We start from the raw sequence: 20,043 nt of genomic DNA on the forward strand, positions 1-20,043 counted from the left end.
TGTCCTGATGCTTGGCTGGTGTCAGTGTGGTTAGTGTCCTGATGCCTGGCTGGTGTCAGTGTGGTCGGTGGTTAGTGTCCTGATGCCTGGCTGGTGTCAGTGTGGTTAGTGTCCTGATGCCTGGCTGGTGTCAGTGTGGTCGGTGGTTAGTGTCCTGATGCCTGGCTGGTGTCAGTGTGGTTAGTGTCCTGATGCCTGGCTGGTGTCAGTGTGGTCTGTGGTTAGTGTCCTGATGCCTGGCTGGTGTCAGTGTGGTCGGTGGTTAGTGTCCTGATGCCTGGCTGGTGTCAGTGTGGTCTGTGGTTAGTGTCCTGATGCCTGGCTGGTGTCAGTGTGGTCTGTGGTTCGGGTCCTGATGCTTGGCTGGTGTCAGTGTGGTCTGTGGTTAGTGTCCTGATGCCTGGCTGGTGTCAGTGTGGTCTGTGGTTAGGGTCCTGATGCCTGGCTGGTGTCAGTGTGGTCTGTGGTTAGTGTCCTGATGCCTGGCTGGTGTCAGTGTGGTCTGTGGTTAGTGTCCTGATGCCTGGCTGGTGTCAGTGTGGTCTGTGGTTAGTGTCCTGATGCTTGGCTGGTGTCAGTGTGGTCTGTGGTTAGTGTCCTGATGCCTGGCTGGTGTCAGTGTGGTCTGTGGTTAGTGTCCTGATGCCTGGCTGGTGTCAGTGTGGTCTGTGGTTAGTGTCCTGATGCCTGGCTGGTGTCAGTGTGGTCTGTGGTTCGGGTCCTGATGCTTGGCTGGTGTCAGTGTGGTCTGTGGTTAGTGTCCTGATGCCTGGCTGGTGTCAGTGTGGTCTGTGGTTAGTGTCCTGATGCCTGGCTGGTGTCAGTGTGGTCTGTGGTTAGGGTCCTGATGCCTGGCTGGTGTCAGTGTGGTCTGTGGTTAGGGTCCTGATGCCTGGCTGGTGTCAGTGTGGTCTGTGGTTAGTGTCCTGATGCCTGGCTGGTGTCAGTGTGGTCTGTGGTTAGTGTCCTGATGCCTGGCTGGTGTCAGTGTGGTCTGTGGTTAGGGTCCTGATGCCTGGCTGGTGTCAGTGTGGTCTGTGGTTAGGGTCCTGATGCCTGGCTGGTGTCAGTGTGGTCTGTGGTTAGTGTCCTGATGGCTGGCTGGTGTCAGTGTGGTCTGTGGTTAGTGTCCTGATGCCTGGCTGGTGTCAGTGTGGTCTGTGGTTAGGGTCCTGATGCCTGGCTGGTGTCAGTGTGGTCTGTGGTTAGTGTCCTGATGCCTGGCTGGTGTCAGTGTGGTCTGTGGTTAGTGTCCTGATGCCTGGCTGGTGTCAGTGTGGTCTGTGGTTAGTGTCCTGATACTTGGCTGGTGTCAGTGTGGTCTGTGGTTAGTGTCCTGATGCCTGGCTGGTGTCAATGTGGTCTGTGGTTAGTGTCCTGATGCCTGGCTGGTGTCAGTGTGGTCTGTGGTTAGTGTCCTGATGCCTGGCTGGTGTCAATGTGGTCTGTGGTTAGTGTCCTGATGCCTGGCTGGTGTCAGTGTGGTCTGTGGTTAGGGTCCTGATGCCTGGCTGGTGTCAGTGTGGTCTGTGGTTAGTGTCCTGATGGCTGGCTGGTGTCAGTGTGGTCTGTGGTTAGTGTCCTGATGCCTGGCTGGTGTCAGTGTGGTCTGTGGTTAGTGTCCTGATGCCTGGCTGGTGTCAGTGTGGTCTGTGGTTAGTGTCCTGATGCCTGGCTGGTGTCAGTGTGGTCTGTGGTTAGGGTCCTGATGCCTGGCTGGTGTCAGTGTGGTCTGTGGTTAGTGTCCTGATGCCTGGCTGGTGTCAGTGTGGTCTGTGGTTAGTGTCCTGATGGCTGGCTGGTGTCAGTGTGGTCTGTGGTTAGTGTCCTGATGGCTGGCTGGTGTCAGTGTGGTCTGTGGTTAGTGTCCTGATGCATGGCTGGTGTCAGTGTGGTCTGTGGTTCGGGTCCTGATGGCTGGCTGGTGTCAGTGTGGTCTGTGGTTAGTGTCCTGATGCCTGGCTGGTGTCAGTGTGGTCTGTGGTTCGGGTCCTGATGCCTGGCTGGTGTCAGTGTGGTCTGTGGTTCGGGTCCTGATGCCTGGCTGGTGTCAGTGTGGTCTGTGGTTAGTGTCCTGATGCCTGGCTGGTGTCAGTGTGGTCTGTGGTTAGGGTCCTGATGCCTGGCTGGTGTCAGTGTGGTCTGTGGTTCGGGTCCTGATGCCTGGCTGGTGTCAGTGTGGTCTGTGGTTCGGGTCCTGATGCCTGGCTGGGGTCAGTGTGGTCGGTGGTTAGGGACCTGATGCCTGGCTGGTGTCAGTGTGGTCTGTGGTTAGTGTCCTGATGCCTGGCTGGTGTCAGTGTGGTCTGTGGTTAGTGTCCTGATGCCTGGCTGGTGTCAGTGTGGTCTGTGGTTAGGGTCCTGATGCCTGGCTGGTGTCAGTGTGGTCTGTGGTTCGGGTCCTGATGCCTGGCTGGTGTCAGTGTGGTCTGTGATTAGTGTCCTGATGCCTGGCTGGTGTCAGTGTGGTCTGTGGTTAGGGTCCTGATGCCTGGCTGGTGTCAGTGTGGTCTGTGGTTCGGGTCCTGATGCCTGGCTGGTGTCAGTGTGGTCTGTGGTTCGGGTCCTGATGCCTGGCTGGTGTCAGTGTGGTCTGTGGTTAGGGACCTGATGCCTGGCTGGTGTCAGTGTGGTCTGTGGTTAGTGTCCTGATGCCTGGCTGGTGTCAGTGTGGTCTGTGGTTAGGGTCCTGATGCCTGGCTGGTGTCAGTGTGGTCTGTGGTTAGGGTCCTGATGCTTGGCTGGTGTCAGTGTGGTCTGTGGTTAGTGTCCTGATGCTTGGCTGGTGTCAGTGTGGTCTGTGGTTAGGGTCCTGATGCCTGGCCGGTGTCAGTGTGGACTGTGGTTAGGGTCCTGATGCTTGGCTGGTGTCAGTGTGTCTGAAGGGGGAGGGAGTTGATGAGAGACATGGTGATGGAAAGAGCTGGAAAGACCTGTATCTAGATAGGGACATCAGCATTAATCTATTTCTCTCTCTCTATCTCTCTCCCTTTCTTTCTCTCTCTCCCTCTATCCTGCTCTCTCTATCCCTCTCTTTCTCTCTCTCCCTCTATCCTGCTCTCTCTATCCCTCTCTTTCTCTCTCTCCCTCTATCCTGCTCTCTCTATCCCTCTCTTTCTCTCTCTCCCTCTATCCTGCTCTCTCTATCCCTCTCTTTCTCTCTCTCCCTCTATCCTGCTCTCTCTATCCCTCTCTTTCTCTCTCTCCCTCTATCCTGCTCTCTCTATCCCTCTCTTTCTCTCTCTCCCTCTATCCTGCTCTCTCTATCCCTCTCCATCTTTCTCTTCTCCTTTTCTGTTTTCTTCTCCCACCCCCTCTCTTCTCAATCATTCCACCTCTTTCTGTCTCTTCCTCTCTGTCTTTCCCACTCTATCTCTGTAATTGTGTTAGTGTCATCATCCTTCATAGTAAGTGAGAGAGAGAGAGATGCTATGAATTTATTCCTGAGGAAATGGAGACTGTTGCTGGGTGGGTGCTCTCTCCCCAGAGATGGTGGGTTCTGTCTCTCTCTCTCTCCCCAGAGATGGTGGGTTCTGTCTCTCTCTCTCTCCCCAGAGATGGTGGGTGCTGTCTCTCTCTCCCACTCTCTCCCCAGAGATGGTGGGTGCTGTCTTTCTCTCCCGCTCTCTCCCCAGAGATGGTGGGTGCTGTCTCTCTCTCCCGCTCTCTCCCCAGAGATGGTGGGTGCTGTCTCTCTCTCCCGCTCTCTCCCCAGAGATGGTGGGTGCTGTCTCTCTCTCCCGCTCTTTCCACCAAGATGGTGGGTGCTGTCTCTCTCTCCCCAGAGTTGGTGGGTGCTGTCTCTCTCTCCTTCTCTCTCCACAGAGATGGTGGGTGCTGTCTCTCTCTCCCGCTCTCTCCCCAGAGATGGTGGGTGCTGTCTCTCTCTCCCGCTCTCTCCCCAGAGATGGTGGGTGCTGTCTCTCTCTCCCGCTCTTTCCACCGAGATGGTGGGTGCTGTCTCTCTCTCCCGCTCTCTCCCCAGAGATGGTGGGTGCTGTCTCTCTCTCCTGCTCTTTCCACCGAGATGGTGGGTGCTGTCTCTCTCTCCCGCTCTCTCCCCAGAGATGGTAGGTGCTGTCTCTCTCTCCCGCTCTCTCCCCAGAGATGGTGGGTGCTGTCTCTCTCTCCCGCTCTTTCCACCGAGATGGTGGGTGCTGTCTCTCTCTCCCGCTCTCTCCCCAGAGATGGTGGGTGCTGTCTCTCTCTCCCGCTCTTTCCACCGAGATGGTGGGTGCTGTCAAATCAAATCAAATTTATTTATATAGCCCTTCGTACATCAGCTGATATCTCAAAGTGCTGTACAGAAACCCAGCCTAAAACCCCAAACAGCAAGCAATGCAGGTGTAGAAGCACGGTGGCTAGGAAAAACTCCCTAGAAAGGCCAAAACCTAGGAAGAAACCTAGAGAGGAACCAGGCTATGTGGGGTGGCCAGTCCTCTTCTGGCTGTGCCGGGTGGAGATTATAACAGAACATGGCGAAGATGTTCAAATGTTCATAAATGACCAGCATGGTCTAATAATAATAATAATAAGGCAGAACAGTTGAAACTGGAGCAGCAGCACAGTCAGGTGGACTGGGGACAGCAAGGAGTCATCATGTCAGGTAGTCCTGGTAGTTTTGATGGTGGGTGCTGTCTCTCTCTCCTTCTCTCTCCACCGAGATGGTGGGTGCTGTCTCTCTCTCCCGCTCTTTCCACCGAGATGGTGGGTGCTGTCTCTCTCTCCCGCTCTCTCCCCAGAGATGGTGGGTGCTGTCTCTCTCTCCTTCTCTCTCCTCAGAGATGGTGGGTGCTGTCTCTCTCTCCTTCTCTCTCCTCAGAGATGGTGGGTGCTGTCTCTCTCTCCCGCTCTCTCCCCAGAGATGGTGGGTGCTGTCTCTCTCTCCCGCTCTCTCCCCAGAGATGGTGGGTGCTGTCTCTCTCTCCCGCTCTCTCCCCAGAGATGGTGGGTGCTGTCTCTCTCTCCCGCTCTCTCCTCAGAGATGGTGGGTGCTGTCTCTCTCTCCCGCTCTCTCCCCAGAGATGGTGGGTGCTGTCTCTCTCTCCCGCTCTCTCCCCAGAGATGGTGGGTGCTGTCTCTCTCTCCTTCTCTCTCCTCAGAGATGGTGGGTGCTGTCTCTCTCTCCCGCTCTCTCCCCAGAGATGGGCAGTATTTCTGTTACATGTATTTGATATATGTATTACACTGAGCTGGACTACGCTCCCAATCCGGTTTTTAAACAAGATTATTTTGAGAGCTGTAATCTGTATTTTCAAAATACAAAATAGTTTTCTATATCATTTTGTGGCTGCATTTCACCCTGCGTTGGTATCAGAAGTCTGATGGTAACTAGGGTGTGATAAAAGCGTCTGCTAAATGAACTAAATATAAATGTAAAAATGGAGGGTTGCAAATGCTGTGAGCTCCGCCCCGAAACAAGGTCTTGTCTAGAAGGGATACAGCTTTTTGTCAAAATTGACTTTTCATAGCAGGTTTAGGGGAATATATGCAGCAGTTTAGGAGAATTAACGTAACAGGTTAGGAGAATTAGGTTCATTGAGCTGTATCCCATCTAGACATGACGCCAAAAAACAAGGCCTATCATTAATACCCAGTGTGCTTTGCAGTTTATTTTGGTATGTTCATTTTCTCACATACGGTAATTTAGCAGACGCTCTTATCCAGAGGGACTTACAGTCAGTGCGTTCAACTAAGGTAGATTAACAACAACATATCACAGTCACAGCAAGTAAGACGTTTCTGAGAATTTCTGTGTTTTAATTCATTTGAATTAAATACATTACAAAATACAAGTATTTTGTAGTTTATTTTGATACATTGATCTTTATGGTATTTAAAAAAAAAAAACGTTTTTTCATTTTTGCACCTCTCTCTCTCTCTCGCTCTCATTATTGTTCAATAGAAGCTTTGACATTTTCCCTCAGCTGACGCTATAGACCTTCTGGAGCTACCTAGTACATGAAATCCAAGAGGAACGAGACAGACGGAGGGAGGAAGGAGAAGGAGAGAGATGAGGAGCAGTAGGACTATTATGAGCAGGGCATGTGAGAGATTGGATGAGGAAGATGAGATTGGATGGATGAGGAAGAGCGAGGGAGTTTGAGACAGTGGAATGAAGGGTGAAGGACAAGAAGGAGAGGAGGAGGAGGGGGGGGGGCAGCCACAGGTAATTGACTATATGTTGTTGGGTCCACCTCCAGTAATGAGATTGTGTGAAGCTGTGCTAATGAGGGAACAAAAAGAAGAGGTGAGAGTAGTTAGCTAGCGAGCTACAGTACGATGTAGGAGCACACAGACACTTCCATTGGTAGCTAGCGAGCTACAGTACGATGTAGGAGCACACAGACACTTCCATTGGTAGCTAGCGAGCTACAGTACGATGTAGGAGCACACAGACACTTCCATTGGTAGCTAGCGAGCTACAGTACGATGTAGGAGCACACAGACACTTCCATTGGTAGCTAGCGCGCTACAGTACGATGTAGGAGCACACAGACACTTCCATTGGTAGCTAGCGAGCTACAGTACGATGTAGGAGCACACAGACACTTCCATTGGTAGCTAGTGAAGCCTGGTCGTCTTGGTGACTTGCCTCCCTCTACCATTCACAGTGTGGATTCTTCTCCCACGCTGAACCATATCTAGCTACCAATGGAGAAGAGGCTGCACTTTGCTTCGTACGTATCCGATCGCCTGAATACAATAAACGAGTGGTCTTCAAACAGGGCTACTTGGCCTATTCACAGACTCATGAGACTGTAGGGTTACTGGTCAAATGCGCACGACGTGGTACAACAGGGGTACTCCGGGCAGAGCAAGATGTACTCGGTGGTACGGTAAACAAAAACAAGGTTTGAGAACCACTGCACCATGCACAATCATCTTTTAACTGACCTCTTCCTAGGCATTACTGCACTAGACCCATCACATGCACCCTGTGGTTGACCGCTGACACACGGCTCAGTCCGTAACCTCCACTAAGAGGTCTGTAGGTTCAAAAAGTGTACGTTGGTCTGTGTGTAGCTTCCAAAATATCGATGTAGTTACTTGGCAGACCTCATACAGCATTTCTACAGCATCTAAATGTAATGTGGTGGAGCGTTATAGCTTGTTGAGAATAAATAAGTCCTGTTGATTTCCCAGGGCTTTACACACTGATTGCATCACCTCTCCACTAAAGCAGTCTGCATGCTGTGAAATGGTGGGAGAGATTTCAGACATTGATACCAGTATGATATTGGAATCAGTGGGTCTCAGAAATGCTTCTGGAATGTTCCTATGGTATCTCTAGGTTGTGAGGTGATTAAGTCTGTAAGACAAGGTGTCAGTCTAGGTCCTGTCTGTTGTCAGATGCACCCAGTCAACCCTCCATCTGTCCTGCCATCACCTCACCACCTCCCACTGATCTCTCTCTGACTGGGAGCTCTGCTAGCTCAATAGGCCTGTTTCTTCCTCTACACTTCCTCAGTCAGTCACACTGTTACTAGCTCAGTCAGTCAGTCAGTTAGTTAGTCAGTCAAACTGTTACTAGCTCAGTCAGTCAGTCAGTCAGTTAGTTAGTCAGTCACACTGTTACTAGCTCAGTCAGTCAGTCAGTTAGTCAGTCAGTCAGTCAGTCAGTCACACGGTTACTAGCTCAGTCAGTCAGTCAGTTAGTTAGTCAGTCAAACTGTTACTAGCTCAGTCAGTCAGTCAGTTAGTCAGTCAAACTGTTACTAGCTCAGTCAGTTAGTTAGTCAGTCGCACTGTTATTAGCTCAGTCAGTTAGTTAGTCAGTCGCACTGTTACTAGCTCAGTCAGTCAGTTAGTTAGTCAGTCAGTCAGTCAGTCAGTCACACGGTTACTAGCTCAGTCAGTCAGTTAGTTAGTCAGTCACACTGTTACTAGCTCAGTCAGTCAGTTAGTCAGTTAGTTAGTCAGTTAGTTAGTCAGTCACACTGTTACTAGCTCAGTCAGTCAGTTAGTCAGTTAGTTAGTCAGTCACACTGTTACTAGCTCAGTCAGTTAGTCAGTCAGTCAGTCAGTCACACTGTTACTAGCTCAGTCAGTCAGTTAGTCAGTTAGTTAGTCAGTCACACTGTTACTAGCTCAGTCAGTCAGTCAGTCAGTCAGTTAGTCAGTCACACTGTTACTAGCTCAGTCAGTCAGTCACACTGTTACTAGCTCAGTCAGTCAGTCACACTGTTACTAGCTCAGTCAGTCAGTCACACTGTTACTAGCTCAGTCAGTCAGTCACACTGTTACTAGCTCAGTCAGTCAGTCACACTGTTACTAGCTCAGTCAGTCAGTCACACTGTTACTAGCTCAGTCAGTCAGTCACACTGTTACTAGCTCAGTCAGTCAGTCACACTGTTACTAGCTCAGTCAGTCAGTCACACTGTTACTAGCTCAGTCAGTCAGTCACACTGTTATTAGCTCAGTCAGTCAGTCACACTGTTACTAGCTCAGTCAGTCAGTCAGTCAGTCAGTCAGTCAGTCAGTCAGTCACACTGTTACTAGCTCAGTCAGTCAGTCAGTCAGTTAGTTAGTCAGTCACACTGTTACTAGCTCAGTCAGTCAGTCAATCAGTCAGTTAGTTAGTGAGTCAAACTGTTACTAGCTCAGTCAGTCAGTTAGTCAGTCAAACTGTTACTAGCTCAGTCAGTTAGTTAGTCAGTCGCACGGTTACTAGCTCAGTCAGTCAGTTAGTTAGTCAGTCACACTGTTACTAGCTCAGTCAGTCAGTTAGTCAGTTAGTTAGTCAGTCACACTGTTACTAGCTCAGTCAGTTAGTCAGTCAGTCAGTCAGTCACACTGTTACTAGCTCAGTCAGTCAGTTAGTCAGTTAGTTAGTCAGTCACACTGTTACTAGCTCAGTCAGTCAGTCAGTCAGTTAGTTAGTCAGTCACACTGTTACTAGCTCAGTCAGTCAGTCACACTGTTACTAGCTCAGTCAGTCAGTCACACTGTTACTAGCTCAGTCAGTCAGTCACACTGTTACTAGCTCAGTCAGTCAGTCACACTGTTACTAGCTCAGTCAGTCAGTCACACTATTACTAGCTCAGTCAGTCAGTCACACTGGTACTAGCTCAGTCAGTCAGTCACACTGTTACTAGCTCAGTCAGTCAGTCACACTGTTACTAGCTCAGTCAGTCAGTCACACTGTTACTAGCTCAGGCAGTCAGTCAGTCACACTGTTACTAGCTCAGTCAGTCAGTCAGTCAGTCACACTGTTACTAGCTCAGTCAGTCAGTCACACTTACTAGCTCAGTCAGTCAGTCACACTGTTACTAGCTCAGTCAGTCAGTCACACTGTTATTAGCTCAGTCAGTCAGTCACACTGTTACTAGCTCAATCAGTCAGTCACACTGTTACTAGCTCAGTCAGTCAGTCAGTCAGTCACACTGTTACTAGCTCAGTCAGTCAGTCAGTCACACTGTTACTAGCTCAGTCAGTCAGTCAGTCAGTCACACTGTTACTAGCTCAATCAGTCAGTCACACTGTTACTAGCTCAATCAGTCAGTCACACTATTACTAGCTCAGTCAGTCAGTCACACTGGTACTAGCTCAGTCAGTCAGTCACACTGTTACTAGCTCAGTCAGTCAGTCAGTCACACTGTTACTAGCTCAGTCAGTCAGTCAGTCACACTGTTACTAGCTCAGTCAGTCAGTCACACTGTTACTAGCTCAGTCAGTCAGTCAGTCACACTGTTACTAGCTCAGTCAGTCAGTCACACTGTTACTAGCTCAGTCAGTCACACTTACTAGCTCAGTCAGTCAGTCACACTGTTACTAGCTCAGTCAGTCAGTCACACTGTTACTAGCTCAATCAGTCAGTCACACTGTTACTAGCTCAGTCAGTCAGTCAGTCAGTCACACTGTTACTAGCTCAGTCAGTCAGTCAGTCACACTGTTACTAGCTCAGTCAGTCAGTCAGTCAGTCACACTGTTACTAGCTCAGTCAGTCAGTCACAGTGTTACTAGCTCAGTCAGTCAGTTATTCACACTGTTACTAGCTCAGTCAGTCAGTCAGTCACAGTGTTACTAGCTCAGTCAGTCAGTCACACTGTTACTAGCTCAGTCAGTCAGTCAGTCACACTGTTACTAGCTCAGTCAGTCAGTCACACTGTTATTAGCTCAGTCAGTCAGTCACACTTACTAGCTCAATCAGTCAGTCACACTGTTACTAGCTCAGTCAGTCAGTCAGTCAGTCAGTCACACTGTTACTAGCTCAGTCAGTCAGTCAGTCACACTGTTACTAGCTCAGTCAGTCAGTCAGTCAGTCAGTCACACTGTTACTAGCTCAATCAGTCAGTCACACTGTTACTAGCTCAATCAGTCAGTCAAACTATTACTAGCTCAGTCAGTCAGTCACACTGGTACTAGCTCAGTCAGTCAGTCACACTGTTACTAGCTCAGTCAGTCAGTCAGTCACACTGTTACTAGCTCAGTCAGTCAGTCAGTCACACTGTTACTAGCTCAGTCAGTCAGTCACACTGTTACTAGCTCAGTCAGTCAGTCAGTCACACTGTTACTAGCTCAGTCAGTCAGTCACACTTACTAGCTCAGTCAGTCAGTCACACTGTTACTAGCTCAGTCAGTCAGTCACACTGTTACTAGCTCAATCAGTCAGTCACACTGTTACTAGCTCAGTCAGTCAGTCAGTCAGTCACACTGTTACTAGCTCAGTCAGTCAGTCAGTCACACTGTTACTAGCTCAGTCAGTCAGTCAGTCAGTCACACTGTTACTAGCTCAGTCAGTCAGTCACAGTGTTACTAGCTCAGTCAGTCAGTTATTCACACTGTTACTAGCTCAGTCAGTCAGTCAGTCACAGTGTTACTAGCTCAGTCAGTCAGTCACACTGTTACTAGCTCAGTCAGTCAGTCAGTCACACTGTTACTAGCTCAGTCAGTCAGTCAGTCACAGTGTTACTAGCTCAGTCAGTCAGTCAGTCACACTGTTACTAGCTCAGTCAGTTAGTTTGTCTCAGTCAGTCAGTCAAACGGTTACTAGCTCAGTCAGTTAGTTGGTCAGTTGGTCAGTTAATGATCTTGTCCAACATTGCAGCAGACAGTGCAGGCAACTGTCAACTGACGAACAAATCACCTAGCATCATAAATAACTATTCATTTCTTATTTGTAGATCAGCCAGTCAATCACAATATACCCATGATTAAATAGCAGTTTTGATGCTCTTGAACACGGCCAATGACCGCTTTGGGTGCTATTGAACTGTGGAGGCTGCTGGTTTAGTTCCTGTTAGATCTTCAGATCTTCACAGGGAGTATACCAACTGGTTTAGTTCCTGTTAGACCTTCACAGGGAGTATACCAACTGGTTTAGTTCCTGTTAGACCTTCACAGGGAGGATATCCTTCCTGTTTGGCCCTGTCCGGGGGTGTCCTCGGATGGGGCCACAGTGTCTCCTGACCCCTCCTGTCTCAGCCTCCAGTATTTATGCTGCAGTAGTTTATGTGTCGGGGGGCTGGGGTCAGTTTGTTATATCTGGAGTACTTCTCCTGTCCTATTCGGTGTCCTGTGTGAATCTAAGTGTGCGTTCTCTAATTCTCTCCTTCTCTCTTTCTTTCTCTCTCTCGGAGGACCTGAGCCCTAGGACCATGCCCCAGGACTACCTGACATGATGACTCCTTGCTGTCCCCAGTCCACCTGGCCATGCTGCTGTTCCAGTTTCAACTGACCTGAGCCCTAGGACCATGCCCCAGGACTACCTGACATGATGACTCCTTGCTGTCCCCAGTCTACCTGGCCATGCTGCTGCTCCAGTTTCAACTTCCACCTGACTGTGCTGCTGCTCTAGTTTCAACTGTTCTGCCTTATTATTATTCGACCATGCTGGTCATTTATGAACATTGAACATCTTGACCATGTTCTGTTATAATCTCCACCCGGCACAGCCAGAAGAGGACTGGCCACCCCACATAGCCTGGTTCCTCTCTAGGTTTCTTCCTAGGTATTGGCCTTTCTAGGGAGTTTTTCCTAGCCACTGTGCTTCTCCACCTGCATTGCTTGCTGTTTGGGGTTTTAGGCTGGGTTTCTGTACAGCACTTTGAGATATCAGCTGATGTACGAAGGGCTATATAAATAAATTTGATTTGATTTGATTTGATACCAACTGGTTTAGTTCCTGTTAGACCTTCACAGGGAGCAAACCAACTGGTTTAGTTCCTGTTAGACCTTCACAGGGAGGATACCAACTGGTTTAGTTCCTGTTAGACCTTCACAGGGAGGATACCAACTGGTTTAGTTCCTGTTAGATCTTCACCAACTGGTTTAGTTCCTGTTAGATCTTCACCAACTGGTTTAGTTCCTGTTAGACCTTCACAGGGAGGATACCAACTGGTTTAGTTCCTGTTAGACCTTCACCAACTGGTTTAGTTCCTGTTAGACCTTCACAGGGAGGATACCAACTGGTTTAGTTCCTGTTAGACCTTCACAGGGAGGATACCAACTGGTTTAGTTCCTGTTAGATCTTCACCAACTGGTTTAGTTCCTGTTAGATCTTCACCAACTGGTTTAGTTCCTGTTAGACCTTCACAGGGAGGATACCAACTGGTTTAGTTCCTGTTAGACCTTCACCAACTGGTTTAGTTCCTGTTAGACCTTCACAGGGAGGATACCAACTGGTTTAGTTCCTGTTAGACCTTCACAGGGAGGATACCAACTGGTTTAGTTCCTGTTAGATCTTCACCAACTGGTTTAGTTCCTGTTAGATCTTCACCAACTGGTTTAGTTCCTGTTAGACCTTCACAGGGAGGATACCAACTGGTTTAGTTCCTGTTAGACCTTCACAGGGAGGATACCAACTGGTTTAGTTCCTGTTAGACCTTCACAGGGAGTATACCAACTGGTTTAGTTCCTGTTAGATCTTCACCAACTGGTTTAGTTCCTGTTAGATTTTCACCAACTGGTTTAGTTCCTGTTAGACCTTCACAGGGAGGATACCAACTGGTTTAGTTCCTGTTAGACCTTCACAGGGAGCATACCAACTGGTTTAGTTCCTGTTAGACCTTCACAGGGAGGATACCAACTGGTGTAGTTCTATCTGGAGAAAAAGGTAGATGGCAGCAGAGGGGTCGACGCTGTAGAACCACAGCCAATTTAATTTCATAGCGTAATTTTTGGGGGGGAATGACAACTTTGTAGGTGGTTAGTTTGGCATTTTGATGCTTCTCTAACAAACGTGTTAGTTGCATCTGACTGGCCCTCTGTGGCCAGACTCACAGTTGACTGAGATTAGGACGTCTCATCTTTACTCTTAGAAAAAATCATTTATTTTTGTTGTCTAAAACTTAAAAGGGTTCTTATGTCTCCATGGAGAACCCTTTGACGAGCCCTTTTTTGGTTCCTTGGTAGACCACAGAGGGTTCTACGTGGAACCAAAAAGGGTTCTCCTATAGGGACACTTGAAGAACCCTTTTGGAACCCTTTTTTCTAAGTGTGTGGAGCTGTGCTATCAGAGACCTTCACTGGCAAACAACTCTCAGCAGTTGGTCTGCTCTCCCACGCTTCTACTGTAACAAGTATATCTCTATTTCTCAACTCTTTAATTGTCTTGTTCTGGGGTTTCTGAAAGGCCTCTATCCAATTAAACCATTGTTCTTGCACAGCAAGGAGTCTGTTAATATTGAAAGGCAGATAAGGTTATTTTTGTTTCATCCGAATCGTTCTCTCTCTCTCTCACATAGACTCTTTGATGTGTTCTACTGAATAATAAAAAAGATGATAGAGAGACTATTTTATCCTACTTTTGATAACCTCAGTTTTCCTAATTAAAGCATATTTGTATCTTTCTGCCATACATAGCACTGATATCCTCTCTGACTCTTCATAGCACTGATATCCTCTCTGACTCTTCATAGCACTGATATCCTCTCTGACTCTTCATAGCACTGATATCCTCTCTGAATCTTCATAGCACTGATATCCTCTCTGACTCTTCATAGCACTGATATCCTCTCTGACTCTTCATAGCACTGATATCCTCTGACTCTTCATAGCACTGATATCCTCTCTGACTCTTCATAGCACTGATATTTTCTCTGACTCTTCATAGCACTGATATCCTCTCTGACTCTTCATAGCACTGATATCCTCTCTGACTCTTCATAGCACTGATATTTTCTCTGACTCTTCATAGCACTGATATCCTCTCTGACTCTTCATAGCACTGATATCCTCTCTGACTCTTCATAGCACTGATATCCTCTCTGACTCTTCATAGCACTGATATCCTCTCTGACTCTTCATAGCACTGATATTTTCTCTGACTCTTCATAGCACTGATATCCTCTCTGACTCTTCATAGCACTGATATCCTCTCTGACTCTTCATAGCACTGATATCCTCTCTGACTCTTCATAGCACTGATATTTTCTCTGACTCTTCATAGCACTGATATCCTCTCTGACTCTTCATAGCACTGATATCCTCTGACTCTTCATAGCACTGATATTTTCTCTGACTCTTCATAGCACTGATATCCTCTCTGACTCTTCATAGCACTGATATCCTCTCTGACTCTTCATAGCACTGATATTTTCTCTGACTCTTCATAGCACTGATATCCTCTCTGACTCTTCATAGCACTGATATCCTCTCTGACTCTTCATAGCACTGATATCCTCTCTGACTCTTCATAGCACTGATATCCTCTCTGACTCTTCATAGCACTGATATCCTCTCTGACTCTTCATAGCACTGATATTTTCTCTGACTCTTCATAGCACTGATATCCTCTCTGACTCTTCATAGCACTGATATCCTCTCTGACTCTTCATAGCACTGATATCCTCTCTGACTCTTCATAGCACTGATATCCTCTCTGACTCTTCATAGCACTGATATCCTCTCTGACTCTTCATAGCACTGATATCCTCTCTGACTCTTCATAGCACTGATATCCTCTCTGACTCTTCATAGCACTGATATCCTCTCTGACTCTCCCCCCACATAATGGCCGGATAAAAACAGAGTGATTCAATGTTTCATCTGCTTGATTTATTCCTTTTCATGCTCTAGATCTCTCTCTGTTTTTTCCTCAGTTTGTATGGCTCTCTATCTGGCGCCTGGACCTGCTGAGGGACATAATAAACAACGTGATCTCCTTTGGGCCTAGGTGTTTGACCAGAGCGGTTGCTCTAAAAGAGGAGTGCACCGATGGGGTCATGGTCTACTGGGGCCCCAGGCTTTGCGTGGGCAGTGAGCCTCACACTGGCTGATGGTTGTTTTTGTTGTCCAGTGTCTCTGTGGTCTGGACCTGTGCAGCCTGTGGAGAGCGAGAAACAGTGGGCCTGGTTGCTACTGCATGTGGAACCCCAGAGAAGGAGTGCAGCGATGGGGTTCATGGTCTATTGGGGCCCCAGGCTTGCATAGGCCTCAATTGGCCAGGCTGCCTGTGGTAAACACATTGCAGTCAGCAGGGCTGAGATGAGTGAGTAACACCAAACCAACCCAATAATGTGCTTAGGAGCAACATGTTGGTGTTAATATTCAGTCCTCCATGCTCTCTGAGGTTTTCTATGTACTCAAAAAATGATTTTATGAAGAACAGTGTAGTGAACGTTTCTCCTCTCTGAGTCTGCCCTGGTCGGGGCTCTGACAGTCGGCAGTCTGTCCTCTCAACAAGACATTTGTAAAATCGCTCGCTCGCTCTCTTTCTCGCTCTCTCTCTCTCTCCTTCAGACATATGTACAGTGCATTCGGAGAGTATTCAGACCCCTTGACTTTTCCCACATCTTGTTACGTTACAGCCTTTATTCTAAAATGGATTAAATCAATCTGCACACAATACCCCATAATGACATCATAATACCCCATAATGACATCATAATACCCCATAATGACATCACAATACCCCATAATGACATCACAATAACCCATAATGACAAAGCAAAAACTGGTCTGTAGAATTTTTTTGCTAATTAATCAAATAAAAACACTGAAATGTCATATTTACATAAGTTTTCAGACCCTTTACTCAGTACTTTGTTGAAGCACCTTTGGCAGCGATTACAGCCTCGATTCTTCTTGGGTATGACACTACAAGCTTGGCACACCTGTATTTGGGGGAGTTTATCCCATTCTTCTCTGCAGATACTCTCAGGTTGGATGGGGAGTGTTGCCACACAGCTATTTTCAGGTCTCTCCAGAGATGTTCGATCAGGTTCAAGTCCAGGCTCTCGCTGGGCCACTCAAGGACATTTAGAGACTTGGCTGTGTACTTCAGGTCGCTGTCCTGTTGGAGTGTGAACATTCACCCCAGTCTGAGGTCCTGAGCACTCTGGAGCAGGTTTTCATCAAGGATCTGTCTGTACTTTGCTCCATTCATCTTTCCCTCGATCCTGACTAGTCTCTCAGTCCCTGCCGCTGAAAAACATCCGCACAGCATGATGCTGCCACCACCATGCTTCACCGTAGGGATGGTACCAGGTTTCCTCCAGACGTGACGCTTGGCATTCAGGCCAAAGTGTTCAATCTTGGTTTCATCCTTTAGGTGCCTTTTGGCAAACTCCAAGTGGGCTGTCATGTGCCTTTTACTGAGGAGTGCCTTTTATTGAGGAGTGGCTTCTGTCTGGCCACTCTACCATAAAGGCCTGATTGGTGGAGTGTTGCAGAGATAGATGTTCTTCTGGAAGGTTCTCCCATCTCCACAGAGGAACTCTGGAGCTTTGTGAGAGTTTGTTTGAGTCTCATTGCAAATGGTCTGAATACTTATGTAAATAAGGTAATTCTGTTTATATTTGTAATGATAATTTCTCAACCTGTTTTTGCTTTGTCATTATGGGGTATTGTGTGTAGATTGCTGAGGATTATTCTTTAAAAAAAATCTATTTTAGAATAAGTCTGTAATGTAACAATGTTGAAAAAGTCAAGGGGTCTGAATACTTACAGAACGCAATGTTAGTATAGTCGCTCTCTCTCAGCATGTCAGGCTAGTTAACACTTTGCTCAGCACTAGCTATATGTCTGATCAAGGTACTAAGGCTTGTACCTAATAATTAACCTTGAACTGGAGAGAAACAACCTCGTGGTCATGTTAAAAACCAGGCTGCTAGTGTTATCACCAGGCTGCTAGTGTTATCACCAGTATAAGCTGCTAGTATTATCACCAGGCTGCTAGTGTTATCACCAGTATAGTCTGCTAGTGTTATCACCAGTATAGTCTGCTAGTGTTATCACCAGTATAGTCTGCTAGTGTTATCACCAGTATAGGCTGCTAGTGTTACCACCAGGCTGCTAGTGTTATCACCAGTATAGTCTGCAAGTGTTATCATCAGGCTGCTAGTGTTATCACCAGTATAGTCTGCTAGTGTTATCACCAGTATAGTCTGCTAGTGTTATCACCAGTATAAGCTGCTAGTATTATCACCAGTATAGTCTGCTAGTGTTATCAACAGGCTGCTAGTGTTATCACCAGTATAGGCTGCTAGTGTTATCAACAGTATAGGCTGTTAGTGTTATCAACAGTATAGGCTGTTAGTGTTATCACCACTATAGGCTGCTAGTGTTATCACCACTATAGGCTGCTAGTGTTATCACCACTATAGGCTGCTAGTGTTATCACCACTATAGGCTGCTAGTGTTATCACCAGTCTGCTAGTGTTATCACCAGTCTGCTAGTGTTATCACCACTATAGGCTGCTAGTGTTATCACCACTATAGGCTGCTAGTGTTATCACCACTATAGGCTGCGAGTGTTATCACCACTATAGGCTGCGAGTGTTATCACCACTATAGGCTGCTAGTGTTATCACCACTATAGGCTGCTAGTGTTATCACCTGGCTGCTAGTGTTAATAACAGTATAGTCTGCTAGTGTGATCACCAGTATAGGCTGCTAGTGGTATCACCAGTCGGCTAGTGTTATCACCAGTATAGGCTGCTAGTATTATCACCAGTATAGGCTGCTAGTATTATCACCAGTATAGGCTCCTAGTATTATCACCAGGCTGCTCGTGTTATCACCAGGCTGCTAGTGTTATCACCAGGCTGCTAGTGTTATCACCAGGCTGCTAGTGTTATCACCAGTATAGGCTGCTAGTGTTATCACCAGTCTGCTAGTGTTATCACCAGTATAGGCTGCTAGTGTTATCACCAGTATAGTCTGCTAGTGTTATCACCAGTATAGGCTGCTAGTATTATCACCAGGCTGCTAGTATTATCACCAGGCTGCTAGTGTTACCACCAGGCTGCTAGTGTTACCACCAGGCTGCTAGTGTTATCACCAGGCCGCTAGTGTTATCACCAGGCCGCTAGTGTTATCACCAGGCTGCTAGTGTTATCACCAGGCTGCTAGTGTTATCACCAGTATAGGCTGCTAGTGATATCACCAGTATAAGCTGCTAGTATTATCACCAGGCTGCTAGTATTATCACCAGTATAGTCTGCTAGTGTCATCATCAGGCTGCTAGTGTTATCACCAGTATAGGCTGCTAGTGTTATCACCAGTATAGGCTGCTAGTGTTATCACCAGTATAGGCTGCTAGTGTTATCACCAGTATAGGCTGCTAGTGTTATCACCACTATAGGCTGCTAGTGTTATCACCACTATAGGCTGCTAGTGTTATCACCACTATAGGCTGCTAGTGTTATCACCAGTCTGCTAGTGTTATCACCACTATAGGCTGCTAGTGTTATCACCACTATAGGCTGCTAGTGTTATCACCAGTATAGTCTGCTAGTGTTATCACCAGTATAGGCTGCTAGTATTATCACCAGTCTGCTAGTGTTATCACCAGTATAGTCTGCTAGTGTTATCACCAATATAGGCTGCTAGTGTTATTACCACTATAGGCTGCTAGTGCAATCACCTGGCTGCTAGTGTTATCACCAGTATAGGCTGCTAGTGTTATCACCAGTATAGTCTGCTAGTGTTATCACCAGTATAGTCTGCTAGTGTTATCACCAGTATAGGCTGCTAGTGTTATCACCAGTATAGGCTGCTAGTGTTATCACCAGTATAGGCTGCTAGTGTTACCACCAGGCTGCTAGTGTTATCACCAGGCTGCTACTGTTATCACCAGGCTGCTAGTGTTATCACCAGTATAGTCTGCTAGTATTATCACCAGGCTGCTAGTACTATCACCAGTATAGTCTGCTAGTGTTATCACCAGTATAGTCTGCTAGTGTTATCACCAGTATAGTCTGCTAGTGTTATCACCAGTATAGTATGCTAGTGTTATCACCAGTATAGTATGCTAGTGTTATCACCAGTATAGGCTGCTAGTATTATCACCAGGCTGCTAGTGTTACCACCAGGCTGCTAGTGTTACCACCAGGCTGCTAGTGTTACCACCAGGCTGCTAGTGTTATCACCAGGCTGCTAGTGTTATCACCAGTATAGTCTGCTAGTGTTATCACCAGTATAGGCTGCTAGTATTATCACCAGGCTGCTCGTGTTATCACCAGGCTGCTCGTGTTATCACCAGGCTGCTAGTGTTATCACCAGTATAGTCTGCTAGTGTTATCACCAGGCTGCTAGTGTTGTCACCAGTATAAGCTGCTAGTATTATCACCAGGCTGCTAGTATTATCACCAGTATAGTCTGCTAGTGTTATCATCAGGCTGCTAGTGTTATCACCAGTATAGGCTGCTAGTGTTATCATCAGGCTGCTAGTGTTATCACCAGTATAGGCTGCTAGTGTTACCACCAGGCTGCTAGTGTTATCACCAGTATAGTCTGCAAGTGTTATCACCAGGCTGCTAGTGTTATCACCAGTATAGTCTGCTAGTGTTATCACCAGGCTGCTAGTATTATCACCAGGCTGCTAGTGTTATCACCAGTATAGTCTGCTAGTGTTATCATCAGGCTGCTAGTGTTATCACCAGTATAGTCTGCTAGTGTTATCACCAGTATAGGCTGCTAGTGTTACCACCAGGCTGCTAGTGTTATCACCAGTATAGTCTGCAAGTGTTATCACCAGGCTGCTAGTGTTATCACCAGTATAGTCTGCTAGTGTTATCATCAGGCTGCTAGTGTTATCACCAGTACAGGCTGCTAGTGTTATCACCACTATAGGCTGCTAGTGTTATCACCACTATA

The sequence above is a fragment of the Oncorhynchus kisutch genome, linkage group LG15, assembly GCF_002021735.2.
Source record: "Oncorhynchus kisutch isolate 150728-3 linkage group LG15, Okis_V2, whole genome shotgun sequence".
In the NCBI taxonomy this organism is placed as follows: domain Eukaryota; kingdom Metazoa; phylum Chordata; class Actinopteri; order Salmoniformes; family Salmonidae; genus Oncorhynchus; species Oncorhynchus kisutch.